The 24,108-nt window shown below is 48.4% G+C and overlaps 1 long non-coding RNA gene across 1 annotated transcript; it reads left to right on the forward strand.

The window, feature by feature from the left end:
* Positions 1-14,764: 14,764 nt before the first annotated feature.
* LOC147980494 (uncharacterized) lies at positions 14,765-18,537 on the forward strand. The gene is made up of 3 exons (XR_015619369.1): positions 14,765-15,172; positions 16,532-16,603; positions 18,232-18,537. It is a non-coding gene; the product is annotated as an uncharacterized LOC147980494 (long non-coding RNA).
* Positions 18,538-24,108: the final 5,571 nt, after the last annotated feature.

Here is a 24,108-nt window from a genome sequence, read left to right on the forward strand (position 1 = left end):
GGCGCCAGAAAATAGTCTTGATAACCCACAAGTATAGGGGATCGCAACAGTTTTCAAGGGTAGAGTATTCAACCCAAATTTATTGATTCGACACAAGGGGAGCCAAAGAATATTCTCAAGTATTAGCAGCTGAGTTGTCAATTCAACCACACCTGGATAACTTAATATCTGCAACAAAGTATTTAGTAGCAAAGTAATATGATAGTAGTGGTAATGGTAGCAAAAGGTAATGATAACAAAAGTAATGTTTTTGGTATTTTGTAGTGATTGTAACAATGGCAACGGAAAAGTAAATGAGCGAAGAACAATATATGGAAAGCTCATAGGCAATGAATCGGTGATAGAGAATTATGCCGGATGCGGTTCATCATGTAACAGTCATAACCTAGGGTGACACAGAACTAGCTCCAATTCATCAATGTAATGTAGCCATGTATTCCGAATATAGTCATACGTGCTTATGGAAAAGAACTTGTATGACATCTTTTGTCCTACCCTCCCGTGGCAGCGGGGTCCTAGCGGAAACTAAGGGATATTAAGGCCTCCTTTTAATAGAGTACCAGACCAAAGCATTAACACATAGTGAATACATGAACTCCTCAAACTACGGTCATCACCGGGAGTGGTCCCGATTATTATCACTTCGGGGTTACCGGATCATAACACATAGTGGGTGACTATAGACTTGCAAGATAGGATCAAGAACTCTCATATATTGATGAAAACATAATAGGTTCAGATCTGAAATCATGGCACTCGGGCCCTAGTGACAAGCATTAAGCATAGCAAAGTCATAGCAACATCAATCTCAGAACATAGTGGATACTAGGGATCAAACCCTAACAAAACTAACTCGATTACATGATAAATCTCATCCAACCCATCACCGTCCAGCAAGCCTACGATGGAATTACTCACGCACGGCGGTGAGCATCATGAAATTGGTGATGGAGGATGGTTGATGATGACGATGGCGACGGATTCCCCTCTCCGGAGCCCCGAACGGACTCCAGATCAGCCCTCCCGAGAGGTTTTAGGCACTACAAAAAAATACACTTCCGTGATGATACGTGTTTGTCATAGTAGGTCGCGTTTTCTGTCATGCATGTACATCCATGACAAATTTATGACAAAATCAAGATAGTCATACCTGTGCTGTCGTAGAAGTGTTCCATGACATTGCCAAAATTATCATCACGGAAGTGTCCACTTCCATGACGATAAATCGCGCGTCACGGAAGTGCTTTCGTCAAGGGTGACCGACGTGGCATCCACCGTAACGGAACGCCGTTAAGCTATTGGGTCGGATTTTGGATCCGATAACCCGTTAACAGCCACGACCAATGCCGATTTTCCACGTGTAAAATTCTCATTGGCTGACGGATCCACACGTCAGCTCCGCGTTGGCACAGGTGTCACTCATCCAACGGTCGAGATGGGCCTATGATATGTTGACACATGGACCGGCCCAAAAGTGGCCCACAAAGATTAAATAGGCCGGCCCAATCGAAGGCCCATAAGATTTAGTGGACCATAATGGGCCGGCCCAGCTAAAGGCCCACAAAATTTAGCGGACCATAATGGGCCGGCCCAGCTAAAGGCCCACACGATTTTGTCGACCATAATGGGCCGGCCCAGCTAAAGGCCCACAAGATTTTGCGAACCACAATGGGCCGGCCCAGCTGAAGGCCCACAAGAGTCTGCCGACCATAATGGGCCGGGCCAGCTAAAGGCCCAACATTCTTTGTCAAATCGGCCCGTCAATGGCCTGTCCTAAACTTGTCATCAACGCGGCCCATGGTCACTTCTGGCCCGTTAACAGTTCGCTAAGTAATTGGGCCGAATTACGGCCCGATGTATTTCTAGCCTGTTAAAGGTCCGGCTTCATTTGGGCCCATTTACAGGCCATCAAAACTTTCGGCCCATAAACGACCGTGAAGGATTTGGGTCATATTCGGCCATGTCTGACATTCGGCCTGTTAGAGGCCCACTATAGCTTTGGGCCACTTTCGGCCTGTTAACGCCGGACGTAAACCATGGGCCATATGTGGCCCAACGTCATATCGGGCCCATTAACGGCCCATATAAAAATGACGATAATCTAGCCTGACCGAATTTGCGGCTTGTTAAAGGCCCGTGTATTAGGTCGGCGCATTTACGGCCTGTCCAAATTTCGGCCTGATAAATTCCAACCATACAACAAAAGGCCTGTTGGCATAAAGTTTACAATCCTTCCAGATAAAAGCACCATCAGATGTATAGAAGCACAGATCATTTGACCTGAGTGCTAATGTTTCAGGCTGTAGAATCTGATGGAGCAGCATGATCTCCACCTTTTTCCGCCATTGCTCTTGAACAATGAAGCGAATGTCTGATAGTCTGGTTTCAAAACCATTCATATCTTGACGACATTTCTCAACCACTATTCTTGTTTCCGAAACAACGTCCATTAGGGATTGGACTTGTGTCTGGAGCACAGATATATCACTCTGTCTAGCAGGAAGATTTTGTTTAGTAGGCGATTTGGACGAGGTTACCTTGACAACCAACCCAGAATTATGCAGGAAGGTGCTTTTTGCACTGTTAGTGGAGAGATACTAACGCACTGCAGCAAGAGGTGACATTGTGCCTATAGTAGCCTCGTCACCTTTAGGTGGTTGTGGCTGTTCAATCATTTGTTCCATAGCTTCCTGAAAGTTTGAACTTGTAGATTAGTGTACCAGATAAGTTACTAATGAGACAAAAACAAACAAAGTAGGTTAAACGTTTATACATAACTTATTTTGGTGAACTACTGTAATACATTAGCATGTATTGTAGTGCCAACTACATAATAAAATCACTTTTGGAACATATGTCCATGTAGCATGCCTACTGTATTGTCTATTTCCTCACATTCGTTGACATCTAAGGATAAAGAGACATGGTTTAAAGTAGAATGAACATAGTATGACATCATTCATATCATGGGCAAACAGATATAAAACAAACAGGCTATTTTATCATTGTGTGCGCACGTGAACATAACAACTAGATTACAGATCAACACCAAAAGAATATCCTTCATCTCTTTTAAACCATGTAAGGTGAAATGATACGTTAAGACAACTGTGAATAAAAGTGAACAGAGTAACTGACATTGGCTGCAAACCAAGTAGTTAAATGAACACATCACAGTACCAATCAGTTCAAGGCAGGAGGAGTAAGGACTTACAACAGTGGCTCGAACTGGTGTGCTCATGCCCTTCATCTTGCTGGTGTGGCAATCCTTGAAGATTTGCACTACATTCGGTTCAGGTTCTTTTTGGTCCGCACGGGATTTCCTCTGTATTTGGAACAAGTCAATATAGATACGATAATATGGCACAAAAAAAGAAGGAAGTAGCAGCTATTTACAAGAGCCTCGCAGTGTGCAATATAGCTACGAGATCCTGTGGTCTGTTGGAATTTCACTTTAGAACGGTTGGTTTTGTTCTTCAAACAGTTAGCCTAGAAGAAGATACACTTGTAAGGCACATACATAAATACAAGTTCAATATGTGGTCTGATCAAATACATATAGCCTACCTGATACTTTGGATCAGACCAGTGTTTAACGAGGGCTGTCCAGTCTTCATCTGTAATATATTCCACTGGAGATGTTTGGGCGATTTCATTGTTAGCCTTGCCTTCAAAGTGAGATTTTCTAAGGTGGTACCGATACTGTCGTAGAGCAGACTGAAAAACATGAGTGCATGCTTGTCTAGTTGCATCATCTTTCGGATCCAACTTGAACCTCATCTGTTGAAAAAAGAATGTGAGTCTTATTAGGAGGAAGCTAGAAAGTATGGGACAGAGCAAGACAATATTACTAATTGCGATGAATAACATTACTTACGGATAAATGGTCAAGGAAGGTGTTAAACTGGGTATTGTCTTTCTCATTCCTGTACTGGATCCATGTTGGGAGGATACGTGCATGACACCTAACGGCAACGGCTGCCTCTGATACTAACTTGGCTTACTCTGTAGCATCACGTGGCGTTTTTAAACCTACCTCAAAATGGATCTCCATTCTTCCTCCTTTAGATTTTGTTAATCTGTCAAGCATTATCCCTGATGTCTGTTTCCGCTTGCGCCGTGGTGCTAGTTCAACAACGAATATGGAAAGTGTTAGTGTACATCAAACTGTGAGAGTACATATAAAGGAGCATGCAACTGCAACTTGAGTCGGTTAGGTACCGTCTTGGTGTTGATGCTCATGAGGTTCATCTGATCTTGCCAAGTCCTGTTGTGTCAGCAGTGCTTCGGAAGTAGTGTTAGGTGTGAAGGCAACTTGGGAACTGGCCAGTTCCAGAGCAAACGAACGAGTAACTGGTTGAGATGCTGGTACAGTTGAAGCGGATGCTGCAGCTGGTGGAGCAGGTGATACTGTGTTTGTAGATTTAGCCGGGGGACTTGGACCTTCTACTGCACTATAAGTACCAGCAGAATCTCGATGGTAGAACCTTTTCCGTTTCACCCGATGAGTAACAGCACTCCCTACTATATTATTTTCCTTGCTCTTTTTTGACTTTGCCATGTCAAGCTGTACCCACAACACAAAAGAATAAAATCACTCTTCAGAACTCATTGATGCATGATACAGACAAGCAATACTTTGATGTAATACAACCGTATGAGAATGGAATATGTAAGAAAAACAGGACGACATGACATATTCACAGCTACGATGTGCAAACTAAGCAGAAGGATTTTCAAGAAAATAGAAGTAATGCAAGCTAGACACCATATGAAAGATGCAACCAATATTACTCTGCCAAGTTAAAAGTGTCTTGTCATAAGTGGAAATTCGAAAAATTAGAAGCAGTACAACGTAGAAATCAATGCAAGATGCAACCACTATCAAACTACCATGTTAAAAGCGTCCAATCATGAGTGACTGATGCGGGATACACAACAATAGTACTTTGATGTAAGAACATGGTATGATAGATAGATGCAGTGTATTCTAGACACAGAAAGCCATGTCATATGCACATGTATAACGTATAAACTTAGCAGGTGCAATTTAATCAAAATAGAAGAAATATAGGCTAGACAACATATGCAACATGAAACCAATTATCACACTGTCAACTTAGAGCAAGCACCTGCGATGGTGGAGTACGGGAGATGAACTCATCATGTAGACTTGGGACTTCAACTTCATTAGCAGTAGCAATGGCAAATCTAGAGAGTCTCTGCTTGCATCGGTGCGGAGGACCACCAACATCCCCTAACTTACTCTTTTCCTTCCTATTTTCTGATATTGCCTTATGAAGTCAAAACCACAAGAAGATGAATAAAATTAGCTCTGCATAACTGGTTGATGCATGATATAGACGAACACTACTTTGATGTAAGGCAAGCGCAGGATAGGAGGATGGAATACATACAAAAAAAGACAGCGTTTCATATTCACACGTACGATAGGAGGATGGAATATATACAAAAAAAGACAGCGTTTCATATTCACACGTACGATGGGAGGATGGAATATGTATGAAAAAACAGTAAGCGGAAGGCGTTTCAACAAAATTAGAAGAAATGAAAGCTAGGCACCATAGGAACATGCAACCAATATCACTCTATCAGGTAAAAAGTGTCTCGTCGTAAGTGCCATTTCAAGAAATTAGAAGCAGTACAAGCTAGAAGACAATGCAAGATGCAACCTACATCACAGTCCCAAGCTAAATGTGTCTTATGGGTAAGTGATCGTTGCAGGTATAAGTTGTAAGCTACGCAGATGCAATTTAACATAATCAGAAGCAATACAAACTAGACATCATACGGAAAATGCAACCACGTATAACAGTTCCAAGTAAGAGCAAGCACCTGTGATGGTGGAGTAGGGGAGATGTGCTCATCATGTACACGTATGTTCTAGAAACAGGAACACGTGTCATATTCACAGGCATTATGTGTAAAGTAAGCAGATGCAATTCAAGTTAGAAGCAATAAAAGCTAGACACCATACGCAACATGCAACCACATATAATAGTGTCAAGTTAGAGCAAGCACCTGTGGTGGTGGAGTAGGGGAGATGTGCTCATCATCTACACAGCTACGTTGACTGTCCAGCCTTGTGTTGTCTTGCGAATCTTGTTGGGAGGATGGCGGAGTAGAATCTGTAGAGACCCCCTGTTTGAGTTGCTCCGAAGGACCACCATCATCCACTGTTGGACTAATTTCCTTCAGCTGTAATGATTTTGCATTGTGAAGTCAAACCGATAAGAAAAAGGAATAAAATTCGCTCTTCAAAACTCATTCATGCATGATACTGGTGAACACTACTCGGATGAAAGGCAAACACATGATGCGAGGATGGAATATGTATGAAAAACAGGATGGTGTGACATATTCACACCTATGATGTGGTAACTAAGCAGAAGGCATTTCAACAAATTAGAAACACTTCAAGCTAGACACCATATGAAAGATGCAACCAATATCACTCTGCCAAGTTCAAACTGTATGGCGTTTCAACAAATTAGAAGCAGTACATGCTAGAAATCATATGCAAGACACAACCAATATCACAGTGGCAACTTAAAGGTGCCTTATCATAAGATATAGTATGTACCAAAAACAGGAAAGCGTGTCATATTCACATGTATCATGTGTAAGCTAAGCAGATGCAATTTACACTAATTAGGAGCAATACGAGCTAGACACCATATGCAACATGCAACCAGATATCACACTGCCAAGTTAGAGCAAGCACCTTGGATGGTGGAGTAGGGGAGCGGAGACTTGGACCTTGTAATGCACTATCAGTATAAGGAGAATCAGTACAGATGCTCCGTTTACGTTGCTGCGGAGGACCACCATCATCGCCTTCCTTACTCTTTTCCTTCCTCTTTCTTGATTTTGCCTTGTCAAGTCAAACCCACAAGAAAAAGGAATAAAATTTGCTCTTCAGAACTCATTGATGCATGATACTGATGAACACTACTTTCATGTAAGACAAACACTACATATCACACTGCCAAGTAAGAGCAAGCACCTGCGATGGTGGTGTTGGGGAATTGCGGTGATCAACTAGAGAGCTATGTTGACTATCTTCATTTAGCCTTGCTGTTTCTTGAGAATCATGTGGGGAGGATGACACTGCACTCTTTAAACGAGTATGGTGTCTCACAGAAACCCACCCAGGTGACTGTCTCATCATAAGTGATTGACGAGGGATACAAAAGAGCATTAGTTTGATGTACGAACATAGTTAATAGACATATTTAGTATGTATCAAAAACAGGAAGGCATGTCATTATCAAAGGTATAATGTGTAAAGTAAGCAGATGCAATTTAACCAAATTGGAAGCAATACAAGCTAGACACCATATGCAACATGCAACCACATTTGACAGCGCGAAGTTAAAGCAAGCACCTGGGATGGTTGTGTGTGGCAATTGAGATCATCAACTGCAGAGCTACATTTACTGTCTCCAACTGCTGACACTGCACCCGTTAGAGCACTGGAACGCTTAGTGCTTATCTTCGAATTACACTGGAGCGACTTCTGTCTTTTCTTTTCTGCATTCATCAACACCGCGTCAGAGTCTGAAATACCCATGCATAAAAACAATAGTGTGAGTATGGGTGAAGTGTGTGCACAATTAGTATAGTGTAAAGGTAGCAGATAGCAGGTCGGTGAGAAATAAATGACGGGAGACATATGATAGCTCTACAACATGCATGACACACTAAATTACTACAGGATTCTATGAAAATAACAGTCGACTGAAAGCAAATGGGTCAGTCCATTTTTTCTGCACCATCCGATGTACAAAGAACGGATAGATCGCCTTCATCTACCTCCAGCGAGTCAGTGTTGACGATCTTCCTCGAAATGCCAGCTACCATCGGCCCACTATTCCTCCCCTGCATGCGCCCTCCCCTCGACCTCACCGCACCGCCGTGCTTGTCACCGCCCCCCGGCCATCCATTCAAGCCCCGCCGACCTCCAGATCGGGCGCAAGAAGCTCCTGCGCTCCACATCCCTATGATAGACACCGATTCGCCGCTTCCCCGGGGAACAGGCGGACTAGGTGCTCCGCGCGCCTAAGCGGGTGCTGCTTCTTTTAATTGCGGTTCGACTGACCCTGAATTGAAATCCAGGCGGGCTACTGACCTCTAGCAAAGGTGAAATAGTAAAAGGGAGGAAACCTTGTGCATTTAGTATCACGAAGAAGATGCAGTAAGAAGCGCTCAACTAGTTTCTTTCGTGGGATGAATATGGGGTGAGCGGAGACGTAAGATTTGCACGAATAAGGGAAGAGGAGTACCTCTTTCTGCTGGCAGTGATGTGTCCTCCTTCTGTTTTTCCAACGATCTTCTTGTTGTTCGCCGAAAACCAGAAGTTGTGGAGGACGGTGCAGCCTTGGACGAACCCATGGCCAAGTTGTTGAGTGTGGTGCGGTGACCGTCTGTCGGCGGCGGGGAAGCAAATCCGAGGCGGCGAACGACGGCGTAGCGGGAACAGCTCCGGTGCGATGGACGGTTGCGAAAGTGGAGCCGCAGCAGTGAGGCGCACGACGGCGTGGTCGGAGTGGTTCTGGTACGGCGCACGTCGGCGTCGGCGTCGTGGAGGCAGCTCTGCCTCGGCTTCAGCTGCTAAGTCCTTGAGGGCGTTGCGGTTGCGGTTGCGTTGGACGACGACGTCGGGGTACCGGCTCCGGCGTGATGGAGGAGGGCGGCGGTGGATTGGCCGCTATGGGGTGGAGGACGGAGGAGGCTGGGGTTTCGCGGCTGGTGGAGAGGGCGTTTTCGGGCCCATGGAGTATGAATGGGGAAACGGAGGGAGGCGGGGAACTAAGGGGGAACAATGTTTCGGTTTGAGACGCGCTTGTTTGAAATTTGGGGAAAGTTACAAACTTTCCCCCCATCTAAAATTTCGGACATATTGCGGGTCGGGGGTAGGGCAGTCATGTCAGGTGTCCCAAATGTGGGCGGGATAGATTTTGGCCGAGCACATGGGTAGGCGCCCACGGCGTATGAATGCTTCTCTGGCGTCTTGGTGAAGTTACAAACCTACCCCGGTTTAGACCTTTGGACATCGGGCCGATAGGCTACACGGGCCAGAGTTAGGACAGTAATTTCCTACCACCAAAACATTAGTCTCGCGCGGTTTCGGGTGACCAGAGGCCTATTTGGCGCTTCGTTCAATATTTGGGAGCAGAAGCATTAACGTTTTCGGTTCTCTTGAATTGAACTTTCAGGATTTGTCAAACTTCACAAATCTTTACTCTTGAAAATCCTAAAGCTACAATTATTTTGGAATGGAGGGGGTACATTTGAATATACATTGTACACGAGTATATATTTAAAAAATATGCAACTTACCTCAGTTCATGCATGGTTCCAGATATAATCTCCTTGGTTGCAAAAAAAAGTTAGATATGCGTATGAATATATATAGCATGTTCAAACTCACAACAAAGATTGATGCCCCCATTTACATCTGATTTACAAATGCCATTATCTCGGGTTCAAATAGATGAATGCACTTCCTATGAATTTGAATCTTCGAAACCCCCTTTATGTTGAATTCGACATGTATTCTATTTCGTAGCTAGCAATTTGGAATGTATCCATGCAAGTGACAAATGTATAAAGTGCTTCACACTAACAACATGGAGTGCACTAATTAATGTTTATATATGAATTGCAAAAGCATCCATTGCCTGTATTTCAAACCGCGCTCACTCTATGGATCGATAATATGAAATAAACACATGCACATGCTAGAATTCAATTGCAGTTGAAGAAAGAGTCTACTCCTGGCACTGTATATTAGTGATAGGGGTGTGTACAAAGTACACGTGAATACCAGGCATTGTGCGTGTGTGTATACTATCAACGAACTAGCCCCCAAGCTTGTATAACATACTAAGGGCCTAGGGTTACAAATCATATATAGTTGGCTTATCACCAGTGGGGATAGAGTCCTCCGCGACTCTGGTAGCTTTGTGTTGTACGCCGAGTCCTCCACATGGGTCTTCGTATAACACGTCTCGGTCCAACCTATATGTGGCGCAGGATGGAACCGACCCATGAGTCTTCATGTTGACCCACCACAACTAGAAATGATGTGCCCACCACACCACACACACAATCAGCCACTAAGAAAATAAGCATATACAATAGTACAACGGTATCTAGCTCACGATACGTCTCCATATTTTGTTGATGACACTGACGGACTTTGCATTTGATGCGTGCTCCGTATTTTGTTGACGACACTTACGGTCATTGTATTTGAAGCGAAAGCACGATATGGTCACTGGACATCAGAATAAGCTCATCACAGTCACCACATACATTTTGTCGTGCTAACCAACATGTGGTTGGATGGTTAGAGAACAGTGGTTTCTCGAGCCCACCAAGGTTAAAGTCCCGGTGCTCGCATTTATCTTGTGTTAATTTCAGTATTTTCCGGCGACGTACGTTCAGTGGGAGGAGACGTTCCACTCAACTACGAGGCACCTATGGTGACTTCGTAAAATCTCAAGATCATATATGCTGGCCCACTCTCTCGAAGGTGCTCATAGGGGTAGGGTTCGCGTGTGTGTGGTTATAGCGGTGAGTGCTTGCGCGTATATATGAGCCCTTGCGTCTGTACCGTGTTAAACAAATACATATCATGATTATACGGTCACTGGCTCACCCGTACAACTCCGTATTTTGTTGACGACACAATCAATTGACCAGTCAAATGTTCCACGCGGCGCAACTAGTGTTGCACCATTGGGGCGCGTAACCGTGGGGCCCACCTGTCAGCCCGTATATGAAAGAAAGAAATGGTAGTTTGAGTCTGTACTGTGTTAATAAAATAGGAGTACATTTTAGGGTGATCATACGGTCACTGGCTCACCATACAACTCCGTAATTTATTGATAACACGATCAATTGACCAGTCAAACGGTCCACATTCGGCAGCGCACATTACCATAGGGCCCACCCGTCAGCGCGTATATGAAGGACAGAAATGGTAATAAATTAGTGGTCGGTGGGTATTCGAAGTCGTGAGACCTCTAGTTGGCAGTCACCAGCGGTTGGGGGCGTTCATTGGGCGGTGGGGTGGGGATCCCCAGAGAAAAAGCTCGGCGGGGGGGGGGGGGGAGGGGCTAGAGGGATGGCCGGTGCGACGGTGGACCGGCGGTGGGGAGTGGTTTCGGGGAGGGCGGGCCGGCCGCGGGCGGCGGGGGCTGGCGGTTCGGCCGGTGGTGGCTGGCGGCTCAGGGGGGTGGAGTTTGATGATAAACTGGAGGCCCTTGATTTCGTATCCAATGGCTGGAAAATCTAATGACCAGAGATGAAAAAGTCAGTCGACTGACGTGTAGCCTCACCCCACACGTACACATGCACGCACGCAAGACACGCACGCATGTAGGCGTGCAACACTGACACGTACACACGCACGCATGCTGGCGTGCAACACTGACACGTACACATGCACTCACAAACACACGCACGTACGCACCCATGCATGCAACACTGAAACGTACCCTTGCACGCACGCAACACTCGCACGCCTGCATGCACACAACACACGACGCAAGACACACGTTCAACCTATACGTGCATGCACCCTTTGTTAAGGACATGGATTGTTACGGGTATTAATCAATCTTATCTGTGATAAGCAGAACATTGATGTTTGCAGCGGTCTTTATGAATCACAACGTATCGAACGGGCTATCAACATAGTAGGCTTATCTACATGAAAAAGATGACGTCACACTCAATGAACAATCATCGGTTTATGAAATGCCCGCTTCTGACTTCCCTGGCCCACCAAAGGTTCCTCTGCTATGCGCTGCCTGCGTTGGGTCACTGACATGCATGACATGCACCCAAAGAGCCCACATGTCAGTGGAAGAATGGCGCGGTGTCCTAGGTCAGAGTCGAGGGTGCCACTCGCGGCACGCCGGGCTGAACACGCCTCCGTGCCGCATTCAAACGCATCCATGAAACCCGCTCGTGTGGAAGCCGAGAAACCCACTCTAGACACACGTCCGTTCATGACCGGGCCGGCGTTAAACGCAACGCCGGCCAAGCTCCTCCCGTCCGCCATCTATTTAATGTCCTATTTAAACGAGGCCAAACGTCAGCCAAGAATCGCACACCTCCGCCGCTCCCCTATCTCCTCCACCATTTTGTCCACTCTTACAATGGCTTACGAAGAGTAGTTATTCCGCATCCAAGCCGGCTGGGTAGCCCGCCGGATACGAGATATGTAGCTCGCTGATCCACCTCCCTCCGCTCTCCCGACGGAGCCAGTTGCCGTCCCAAGCCGGCGCGCGGTTCAGCAACTCGCCGCTCCAGGCCAGCTCGACGAGGAGCGGTGCACGGGCGTCGTTGCTGCCATCCATGCCGCCACCTCGTACCTCGTCTCCCGTTTCTGTGGCCGAGACTCCCATGCCGGCGGCCGCACCATGCAAGCAACGACAGAAGCCGGGTGCACGAAGAGTGACGAGTCGGTGGCCAGCGCCTCCGCGTCCGCCGCCATCATCGAGGAGAAGTAGAACACGGGAGGCCACCGCCGCTTGGGTCCCATGAAGGCCACCGCGGAGGCGACGCTGGCGTACACAGCAGGTGTCTTGCCGGATCCTTTTTTGCGAGGACCTTCGTCAACCCCGCATGGGCTCCATGGAAGAGGGGAATGTTAGGATGAACTCGAGCCGGTGCCGGCCATGGCGAAGTAGTGGCCGGTGATGAACTCGAACCGGTGCCGGCCACCATCATCTTCGGCACCAGCCAATGATATCAGTTGGGAAGTGGGGAAGCGAGCCGTCCTTTGCGCTGAAGCATATACCTCCGGGGCTCTCGGCAGTCCGGTGATCGTGCTGCCGAACATGAGGAACACAAATCGATCGGCGGGCGACCATTTAGGCCAGGTATTATATACATGTGCTGTCCAGAACTAGCACCGCGTAGTTCATTTGAATGTAATGAAATCCGTCATGTTTGTATGAAAATCCGGTATATTATATGATTTCCGTCGTTGTTTATATGAAATATCAGTTTGTCTATGTGTTTGCGTGAATTTCGTCCGGTTGGTTGAGTTGCTGCCATAATGTGTGCGGCTACGGTTGGATGGCGTAATTTGCGGGTCACCGGTCGGTCTGCGGGCGGCTCGGGCGGCGTTGTGGGACAAAATAACATAGCTCGTGCGATCTCGTCTCCAACGTGCGCGCTGGAGGATGCATGACAGCATGAGCACCCGAGCCATTCCTCGTTCATCGGTGGCAAAGGCACCGGTGGACAAAAGGGTCACGAATATTTTGGCTACCCCGGGCAAGATCCAGACAGCCCCTCCTAATATATTCAAATCCCTCATTCGACGTGGAATTTTGCCATGTGTTGTTTTCATGGACTAGCAAGATGCCCGTGCATTGCACGAAACATCAAGATGCATTTTTTTACAAACTCCCGCATGCATGCAAGGGATAATTAATGTCCTCTTTTGCTAGTACCACGAGGCAAACACCATTAATATTGCATCAATTAGTGTTAGTGGCCTTGTATATCTGCAAATTGTAATTTTGATAGTGGCCCCTTGTATATAAAAATGGAGAGAGAAAGATGAGAGATAAGGTGAGGAGGAGTGGAGCGTGGTGGTGACTGGTGGTCGGACTGGGCGGAGGCATGGGGATGGATGACTGCTACCTCTTGAGCTTGCGTTGATTTCCCCTGAAGAGGAAGGGATGATGCAGCAGAGTAGCGTAAGTATTTTCCTCAGTTTTTGAGAACCAAGGTATCAATCCAGTAGGAGGCCACGCTCAAGTCCCTCGTACCTGCACAAAACGATAGCTACTCGCAACCAACGCGATTAGGGGTTGTCAATCCCTTCAAGGTCACTTACGAGAGTGAGATCTGATAGATATAATATTTTTGGTATTTTTGGTATAAAGATGCAAAGTAAAAAGTAAATGCAAAGTAAAAAGTAAATGCAAAGTAAAAAAGCAAAACAAGATTAAAGTGATGGAGATTGATATGATGAGAATAGACCCGGGGGCCATAGGTTTCACTAATGGCTTCTCTCAAGAGCATAAGTATTCTACGGTGGGTGAACAAATTACTGTTGAGCAATTGACAGAATTGAGCATAGTTATGAGAATATCTAGGCATGATCATGTATATAGGCATCACATCCGTGACAAGTAGACCGAAACGATTCTGCATCTACTACTATTACTCCTGTAACACCCTGAAATCATACTACAGTAATCTCCCCTAATGGTGCCATGTCATCAAGTTTGATTAAGCCAAATTGCCACTTGTTAAAAACCAGAGTCTAATTCAAATTTAAATTTCAAGTCCAAAATAGCATTTCTTCAATCAGTAAAACTAAATGTTCACATTATTCTATAATTCCCCTGATTATTTGTCATGTTGAACCCAACCTTATTTGACCCACCAATTAATCCGTAGGGATTGGTAAAGTGGTCCAACAGGAAATATAATAGCCTTTTCAGTATAAGCAAATATTTATACAATTCCAATTGACCTCAAACTTTATGTGTCATTCCAAGATATCGCGAAGTATTTAAGTGACAAGTTTCATGATGAACAAAATTCAATTGGTATTAAAAAAAGTGCAAAGCAGTGGTGAATAAAAGAAATCAGAGAATAAATTGAAACAGAAAAATAAACAAATGAGAGAAACCTAGCTACTGTACACTTAAGGCCCAAAGGACCAGTAGGTAGCCCAACCCGCTAGGAGGTTTCCTCCTACCTCCTATTCACAGGAGACGCGCTGGACGCGCCCACGGCGTCCATGGCCGGATCAGCCACGTGCCGGCCATCGAGCGACGCACCGGCGTCCTACAAGGTCGTCTCGAACCCCCTGCAAACCCTAGTCCCCATTCGCCCATCTCCTCGCCCCCTCTTCCCGTTCTGGACGTGCCCAACGCCGTCGTCGCCATGGCCCTCATCGATCCCGTGGCCACTGCCCTCCCCGTCGCCTAGGATTGCGCCAGGAGCTCCTCCCGCCTCTGCTGCTTCCTCTACGCTGAAGAACGCGAGCCGAGTGCCTCTGCTTCGACCGGATCGAGTCGTTCCCCTTATCTGCACCGCCAAAGCCATTGCCGGAATTCGTCGCCTCCTCGCCTTCCCCGAGCACGCTATGCACACCTACAGGCTCACCGTGAGCTCCTCTTCCTCCCCCCTCACCTCTCTTGCATGAGCTCGTCCTCTAGGCCGTAGGACCGTCATGGCCGAAGCTTGATGCCGCACGGTTGGTCGCCGGCGTCACTCCGGTGGCCTATTGATCACACGCGTGTGCCCGTCATCTTCGTTGCATCGCGTAGGTTCTCCTCTAGCCTCCTGCTCATCGTGTGTGCGCCCGTGGCTTCGACCCCGTCGAGTCCGAGCCGGCACCACTGCTCAGCCCCGCGCTCCCTCGCCTCTGGTCGCGTCCAGCCGCGGCCTTGGCCGCCCTACGCGCGCTCGCCCGTGCTCGCCCGCGCCCGCGCTGCATCCTGCTTTGCCGCGCGCCATGCGTTCTGCCGCCGCGGCCCTACTGTTGCTGCTGTTTGCTGCCCCGCCTGCGCTGCTGCTGCTCTGGAACCGCTACTGCCTGCCGCCCCTACGCGCGCCTGGCCGCCGTGCCCGCACCCAGCCGCCCGTGGTCGCGCCCCTGCGCCTGCAGCCGGATGCTGCGCTGCCCTCGGCTCCTCTTGCCGCTGCTCCTGCTCCATGCGGCTACTTGCTGCCGCGTTACTTTGCTGCTGCTTGCTCTACCCGAAGCCGTTCTTGCTTGCTTTGCCTGATGCACCGTTGCTGCTACAAACTATCTCCAAGAGGCCGGCCCTACTAGTGCTTCATTGGATTAGGTTAGGGGCTAATCTAATTAGCTAGCCTAATTAGACACTGACTGCTGGGCCCCTTTCTAATTAGTTAAACCAAATGACCTCTGGTTTAGTTACCATGTATGACATGTGGGTCCCCTGTCCAGTTTGACCATTCAAACTATTGACTGGGTAGACTCAGTCTATGACACGTGGGTCCTGTTTGACCTTGTTGACGAGTCAATAGTTGACTGGTCAACTGCTGACTGGACTAGTTGACTGGGTCAACCCAGCCTTCTGGTCCCATCTGTAAGCTACTGTGGCTAGCTGCAGCTAGGTGTAAAAAGTATTTTACTATTTAAATTCATAATATTAATAAATTCCAGAAAATGCTTTAATCTTTGAAAAATCACAGAAAATAATCCGTAACTCGGATGAAAAAGTTTTATATATGAAAGTTGCTCAGAACGATGAGACGAATCCGAACATGCGGTCAGTTTACCTGTCAGATGCCTCTAACTATCTGAACATGGAACTTTCCCTCTCCGGTCATCTGTCTGACACAGGTCCGGAACCGAGAAAACATTCCCGGTTGACTTCCCCCTTCACCGGTATCGTGTAGCACCACGTTAGAACACGTCTAACTCTGCCTGTTGTCCTGTTATACACTTGCTTGCTATGTATTTACTGTTTCTCCCCCCTCTTCTCTTCGGTAGACCCCGTGGTGGCTGCCGATGCCGCTGTGATCGACTACGTCGACGACGACCCCTCCTTGCCAGAGCAACCAGGCAAGCCCCCCCTTTGATCATCCCGATATCGCCCATTCCCTTCTCTCATGCTTGCATTAGATTTTGCTACTGTTATTGTTTGCTCCTATTCTGATGCATAGCCTGCTTTTGTACCTGTTTTCATACCTTACCTGCTTATTCTAAACTGCTTAGTATATGTTGGTTAGTGATCCATACGTGACCCCCACCTTGTCCCAGTTGCCTCGCTTTATGTTCGATGACTCGATCAACGTGATCGACGTCTAGGCCCCGACACCGCACATCACCCCCCTAGTTGTACAACACTACAGAGTTACTATCGAGTGCCAAGGGTGAACCTCATACATCACTCCTGATGAGATCTTTATAGTGTAGCTATTCGGTCGTGATCATCGAGGGTGATTTCCTCCTTAACCAGTTCCGTTACGGCTCTGTCGTGCAACCCCTCAAGTGTGAACCTCGAGGGTGGATCCTCTTACGTTCACCTTGATGATAACATCGAGTGGAATTCACCGGGGGTGATTCCTTGGGTTTTCCCCTTGGTGTTAGACACGCAGTTACTATGGTTACTATGACTTTACACTGAGCCATGTTACTAAAGACGGGTCATCCCCGAGGGGTACCCGCGCGAGCTTAATAGCGAGTGATGTGGAGTCGGGTTGACCTGGAAGGTGCCCGCGAGATACTTATGAGGCGTGGCCTGACATTCTTGGCCCTTGCCGCAAGTACTCAAGACGGGGTGACAGGGTCACATCGATCGTGAGTCTCTGCTCGTTACCGCGCGTTCCTAATCCACTACGATTTGGATATTTGATCCGAGGGGCCTCTGGCCTGATAGCACTAACCATCACGTGGGCATAGTATGGGCGTTCTGCGTCGTATACATCAGCCGAAGCTTAATAGACGTCAGCGCTTGAGCGGCGCGCGCCGGGTTGGACTGGTAAGCTCCTGCCTTTTAGGGAGGTAGCTAGGTCTGCTCATCGGCCGCCCTCGCAACGTGCAGGAGTTCCCGGGGAGATGGCCCATGACCCCTGGGGGCATAGGTTTAGTCTGGCGTGCTGGCCTCTCTATTAAGCCTAGGTCGGGTTGCGGCGTATTGTTTGGCCGAGGCCGGGCATGACCCAGGTAAGTGTGTCCGGCCGGAGTTAATCGAGCGTGGTGGGTAAGTTGGTGCACCCTTGCAGGGAAGAAAACATCTATCGATAGCCTGTCCTACGGTAACGGACACTTGGAGTTGTATCTCGATCGATACAACTAGAACTGGATACTTGTGATGAGAACTGGATGGTGATGAGAAATGGATTGTGATGATAACTAGATAGTATGGCTCTGGGATTGCTTTCTCGCAGGGAGTCGAGAAAGGATCTCTGGCCGAGGTTGATAACACTACTACTACTTTACTTTATGCTACTCTACTCCCTCCTGTTGCTTCAAGATGGTGGTTTCCATAAGAAGCTAGTCTTCGATAGGCTAGGCTTTTCCCCTTCTCTTCTGGCATTCTGCAGTTCAGTCCACCAATATGGCCCCTTTACACATATACCCATGCATATGTAGTGTAGCTCCTTGCTTGCGAGTACTTTGGATGAGTACTCACGGTTGCTTTTCTCTTCCTTTTCCCCCTTTCCCTTCTACCTGGTTGTCGCAACCAGATGTTGGAGCCCAGGATCCAGACGCCACCATCATGACGACTTCTATTACACTGGAGGTGCTTACTACTACGTGTAGCCCGCTGACGGCGACCACGAGTAGTTTATGAGGATCCCAGGCAGGAGGCCTGCGCCTCTTTCGATCTGTATCCCAGTTTGTGCTAGCCTTCTTAAGGCAAACTTGTTTAACTTATGTCTATACTCAGATATTGTTGCTTCCGCTGACTCGTCTATGATCGAGCTCTTGTATTCGAGTCCTCGAGGCCCCTGGCTTGTAATATGATGCTTGTATGACTTATTTTATTTGTAGAGTTGTGTTGTGATATCTTCCCGTGAGTCCCTGATCTTGATCGTACACGTTTGCGTGTATGATTAGTGTACGATTAAATCAGGGGTGTCACAACTCCACTCATCGACCGCTATCCAGCATGCATCCAGAGTATTAAGTTAAAAACAGAGTAACACTTTAAGCAAGATGACATGATGTAGAGAGATAAATTCATGCAATATGAAATAAACCCCATCTTGTTATCCTCGATGGCAACGATGCAATACGTGCCTTGCTGCCCCTTCTGTCACTGGGAAAGGACACCGCAAGATCGAACCCAAAGCTAAGCACTTCTCCCATGGCAAGAACTACCAATCTAGTTGGCCAAACCAAACGGATAATTCTAAGAGACTTGCAAAGATAACCAATCATACATAAAAGAATTCAGAGAAGATTCAAATATTATTCATAGATAGACTTGACCATAAACCCACAATTCATGGTCTCAACAAACACACCGCAAAAAGAAGATTACATCGAATAGATCTCCACAAGAGAGGGGGAGAACTTTGTATTGAGATCCAAAAAGAGAGAAGAAGCCATCTAGCTACTAACTATGGACCGGAAGGTCTGAGGTAAACTACTCACACTTCATCGGAGAGGCTATGATGATGTAGAAGCCCTCCGTGATGACGGCCCTCTCCGGCGGAGCTCCGAAACAGGCCCCAAGATGGGATCTCGTGGATACAGAAAGTTGCGGCGGTGGAATTAGGTTTTTCGCTCCTGTTCTAATCGTTTGGGGGTACGTAGGTATATATAGGAGGAAGAAGTACGTCGGTGGAGCTCCGAGGGGCCCACGAGGCAGGGGGCGCGCCCCCACCCTCGTGACCGCCTCTCCGATGCCTTGGCGTAGGGTCCAAGTCTCCTGGATCACGTCCGGTGAGAAAATCACGTTCCCGAAGGTTTCATTCCGTTTGGACTCCGTTTGATATTCCGTTTCTCCGAAACACTGAAATAGGCAAAAAACAGCAATTCTGGGTTGGGCCTCCGGTTAATAGGTTAGTCCCAAAAATAATATAAAAGTGGAAAATAAAGCCCAATATAGTCCAAAACATTAGATAATATAGCATGGAGCAATCAAAAATTATAGATACGTTGGAGACGTATCAGGCATCCCCAAACTTAATTCATGCTCGTCCTCGAGTAGGTAAATGATAAAAAGAGAATTTTTCATGCGGAGTGCTACTTGGCATAATGTGACGCCCCCGATTCAATCGCACACTAATCATACACGCAAACGTGTACGATCAAGATCAGGGACTCACGGGAAGATATCACAACACAACTCTTCAAATAAAATAAGTCATACAAGCATCATATTACAAGCCAGGGGCTTCGAGGGCTCGAATACAAGAGCTCGATCATAGACGAGTCAGCGGAAGCAACAATATCTGAGTACAGACATAAGTTAAACAAGTTTGCCTTAAGAAGGCTAGCACAAACTGGGATACAGATCGGAAGAGGCGCAGGCCTCCTGCCTGGGATCCTCCTAAACTACTCATGGTCGTCGTCAGCCGGCAGTACATAGTAGTAGGAACCTCCGGTGTAGTAGGAGTCATCGTCAACGGTGGCGTCTGGATCCTGGGCTCCAACATCTGGTTGCGACAACCAGGTAGAAGGGATAGGGGGAAAAGAGGGAGAAAGCAACCGTGAGTACTCATCCAAAGTACTCGCAAGCAAGGAGCTATACTACATATGTATGCATTGGTATCAACTGGAATAAGGCTATTATATGTGGACTGGACTGCAGAAAGCCGGAATAAGAGGGGGATAGCTAGTCCTTTCGAAGACTACGCTTCTGACAGCCTCCGTCTTGCAGCATGTAGAAGAGAGTAGACTGAAGACCTCCAAGTAGCATCGTATAGCATAATCCTAACCGATGATCCTCCCCTCGTCGCCCTGTGAGAGAGCGATCACCGGTTGTATCTGGCACTTGGAAGGGTGTGTTTTATTAAGTATCCGGTTCTAGTTGTCATAAGGTCAAGGTACAACTCCAAGTCGTCCTGTTACCGAAGATCACGGCTATTCGAATAGATTAATTTCCCTGCAGGGGTGCACCACATAACCCAACACGCTCGATCCCATTTGGCCGGACACACTTTTCTGGGTCATGCCCGGCCTCAGAAGATCAACACGCCGCAGCCCTACCTAGGCACAACAGAGAGGTCAGCACGCCGGTCTAATCCTATGGCGCAGGGGTCTGGGCCCATCGCCCATTGCACACCTGCACGTTGCGAGGGCGGCCGGAAGCAGACCTAGCCTAGTAGGCGTTCCAGTCCAATCCGGCGCGCGCCGCTCAGTTGCTGACGTCACGAAGGCTTCGGCTGATACCATGACGTCGAGTGCCCATAACTGTCCCTGCGTAGATGGTTAGTGCGTATAAGCCAGTGGCCAGACTCAGATGAAATACCAAGATCTCGTTAAACGTGTTAAGTATCCGCGAACGCCGACCAAGGCCAGGCCCACCTCTCTCCTAGGTGGTCTCAACCTGCCCTGTCGCTTCGCCACAAAGATCCACACAGAGGGCCGTCGGGAAAGTATGTCCTTCCAGCCCCCAATTCGTGAATCAACTGCGGGTACTCCTCGAGCCAACCCGACTTTGGTCATCACATGTATCATGTATAAAGTATATAGTATATACCCGTGATCACCTCCCGAGTGATCACGACCCGATAGTATAGCATGGCGGACGGACAAGAGTGTAGGGCCACTGATGGAACACTAGCATCCTATACTAAGCAGTAGGATAACAGGTAAAGGTAACAACAGAAGTAGCAAGGACAGGCTATGCAGCAGTATAGGATTAACCAAAAGTAGTAACATGCTACACTACTCTAATGCAAGAAGTATAGAGAAGAATAGGCGATATCTGGTGATCAAGGGGGGGGGGCTTGCCTGGTTGCTCTGGCAAGAGAGAGGGGTCGTCAACACCGTAGTCGTACTGGGTAGCAGCGGCGTCGGTCTCGGTGTCTAGTGAGAGAAGAGGGGGAAGAAACAATAAATATAATGCAAACAAATGCATGACGATGCATGACATGACAAAGCGTGGTGCTAGGTGTGCCCTAACGCGGTACGAGGTGGTACCGGTGAAGGGGGAAAACATCCGGGAAAGTATCCCCGGTGTTTCACGTTTTCGAGCAGAGTAGTCGGAGGGGGAAAGTTACGAGTTCGATAGGTTAGGGAGGTGTGGCGGACGAACGGGTTGCGTATCCAGAATCGTCTCGTCGTTCTGAGCAACTTTCATGTACAAAGTATTTTCATCCGAGTTACGGATTAAAAGATATGATTTTCTAAAGATTTAAATCATTTTCTGATTTTAATTATATATTTAATTCCAACATTATCCAAAACAGTGTGTGGTGACGTAGGCATGACATCAGAGTGATGTCAGCAGGTCAACTGGTCGGTTGACCAGTCAAACCAGACAGGTGGGTCCAGTGGGACGCACATGTCATTGTCAGTGGCATTAACAGGGGGTTTAGACTAACTAAACAGGTTAATTAGAGGGTGGGACCCAGCAGTTAGTGAGAGATTAGGGTTTTAATTAGCTAACTATTTAGTTAACCAATTATTCTTTTTATTTATTTTGTTTATTGAAGTGGGGCCTATAGGTCAGTGAGATAGGGGCGGCCCAGTCAGCTATTGACCCAGTCAACAGGTCAACAGGGGGTCCTGGGCCCACCAGTCAGTGGCCCAGGTGGTGGGACCCGCGGTGCCAGGTCAGCAGGGCCGGCCCTCGCCGCCGGCGACCAAAAGCACGACGCAGACCCGCCGGAGTTCGCCGGAAATTGCGCACAGGGCACGGATCCGCGCGCGCCTGGGCTCGTTCGAACGAGCGCGCAGAGGCGCACCTAGTGGGGGCGGTGGCGTGGCCGGAGGAGGGCCGCAGCGTCACCGGTGACGAGCGGGGCGGACGCCGGCGTTCGGCCGCGAGAGGGAAACGGTGCTGCGGCACGATAGCAAGTACCCTAAACGGCCAGGAGGCCTCTACGGGCGCGTGCGAGCACGACAGGCATGAGCCCGGGACCAAATGGTCACCGGACGGCTGCCGGCGACGGGCGCGTGCGGCGATGCGTTCGGGCGTTCATTGAGCTAGGGGCTAGCGGCCATGGAGGAGTGCGCGAGCGGGTGCGTTGGGTTCCTGGGGGCACCAGGAACAAGATGTCGTGCTCAGGCGAGCACGACGGAGAGTACGGCCACGACGGCGAGGCGATCCGCGGCGACGGGCTCTCGGGTACTTCGGCGGCAGCTGGCTAGGGCGCACGAGAGAGAGAGAGAGAGAGGAGGGAGCAGGGGCTCACCGAGCGGCGCACACGGTGGCCCTTGGGGGTTTAGTAGCTGCAGGGGCGCGGCCGGAGTCGGTGAAGAACGACGGCGGAGTTTGTCGGAGCAGAGGAAGAAGAAGGCGGCGTCGGGGCATTGCGGTGGCTCCGGTCTCCAACGGGGAGCACCAGTCGAAGCGGCGGTCGACGGCGGCCCTTGGAGACACCGTGGGGCGGCGAGGTGGGCACAGTGGCCGTGGCTAGGCCGGAGCCATGGCGGTGGTGGCGCTCGGTTACGGAGGGGAACAAGGGGGAAGCGCGGTGGATCTGAGGGGGGAAGGCGCGGGGACCGAGGGGAGAGTGGGGCGAGTGGGAGGAGAGTCCGAGGGGGCGCGGCGTGGCGACCTTATCCCCTCGTCGTTGCCGGCGGGAGGGTGAGGCGGGGACTTGCCCCTGTTCCGACCCGGGTCAGGGGAACAGGGAAGGGAGGCGGCAGGGGGAGGCGGGCCGGTTCGGCCGGATGGGCTAGGTGGGTTAGCTGGGCCAGATGGCCCAGGGGGGTTTGGGGGGTTTTCCTTTCTTTTTTTTCTTTTCTGTTTTATTTCATTTTAAAGTATTTAGTCTTTTACTAAAAATGTGTTTTCTGCACCATAATTACCTTTGTAATATTTGGCGTCCACCGAACATTTTTGTTTCAGTTTGGAAAACTTTTATTGTTGACTTTAATTTTAAGTTTGAATTTGACGCATTTTCGAATTATCCCGAGATTAGTAACAGTAATCGCAGATGACATGGCATCATTAGGAGAGTTTTACTGTAGCCAAATTATCTGGGCGTTAAAAATCTCCTCCACTACAAGAAATCTCGTCCCGAGATTTAGGAGGTAGAAGAAAACAATGCAGGGTATTCATCACGAAGACGATCGTCACATTCCCAGGTGGCTTCGTCTTTAGAGTGATTCGACCACTGGACCTTGAGGAACTTGATCGCCTTCTGACGGGTGCGGCGTTCAGCTTGGTCGAGAATGCGGACCGGATGCTCTTTATAGAAGAGGTCCTGTTGCAATTCGAGCACTTCATGGTCCACTGCTCGGATTGGGTCCTTCAAGCAGCGTCGAAGTTGCGACACGTGGAACACATCGTGAACCTGAGAAAGGTTCGGCGGAAGCTCCAGTTGATATGCCACTTTTCCACGCCTTTCGAGAATAGTGAAGGGACCGATATAGCGAGGAGCTAGCTTGCCCTTGATCCCGAAGCGGTGAGCACCCTTCATTGGTGTAACTCGAAGATA

Source organism: Triticum urartu, chromosome 3A (genome assembly GCF_056163025.1).
Source record: "Triticum urartu cultivar PI428250 chromosome 3A, HENAU_Tu73, whole genome shotgun sequence".
In the NCBI taxonomy this organism is placed as follows: domain Eukaryota; kingdom Viridiplantae; phylum Streptophyta; class Magnoliopsida; order Poales; family Poaceae; genus Triticum; species Triticum urartu.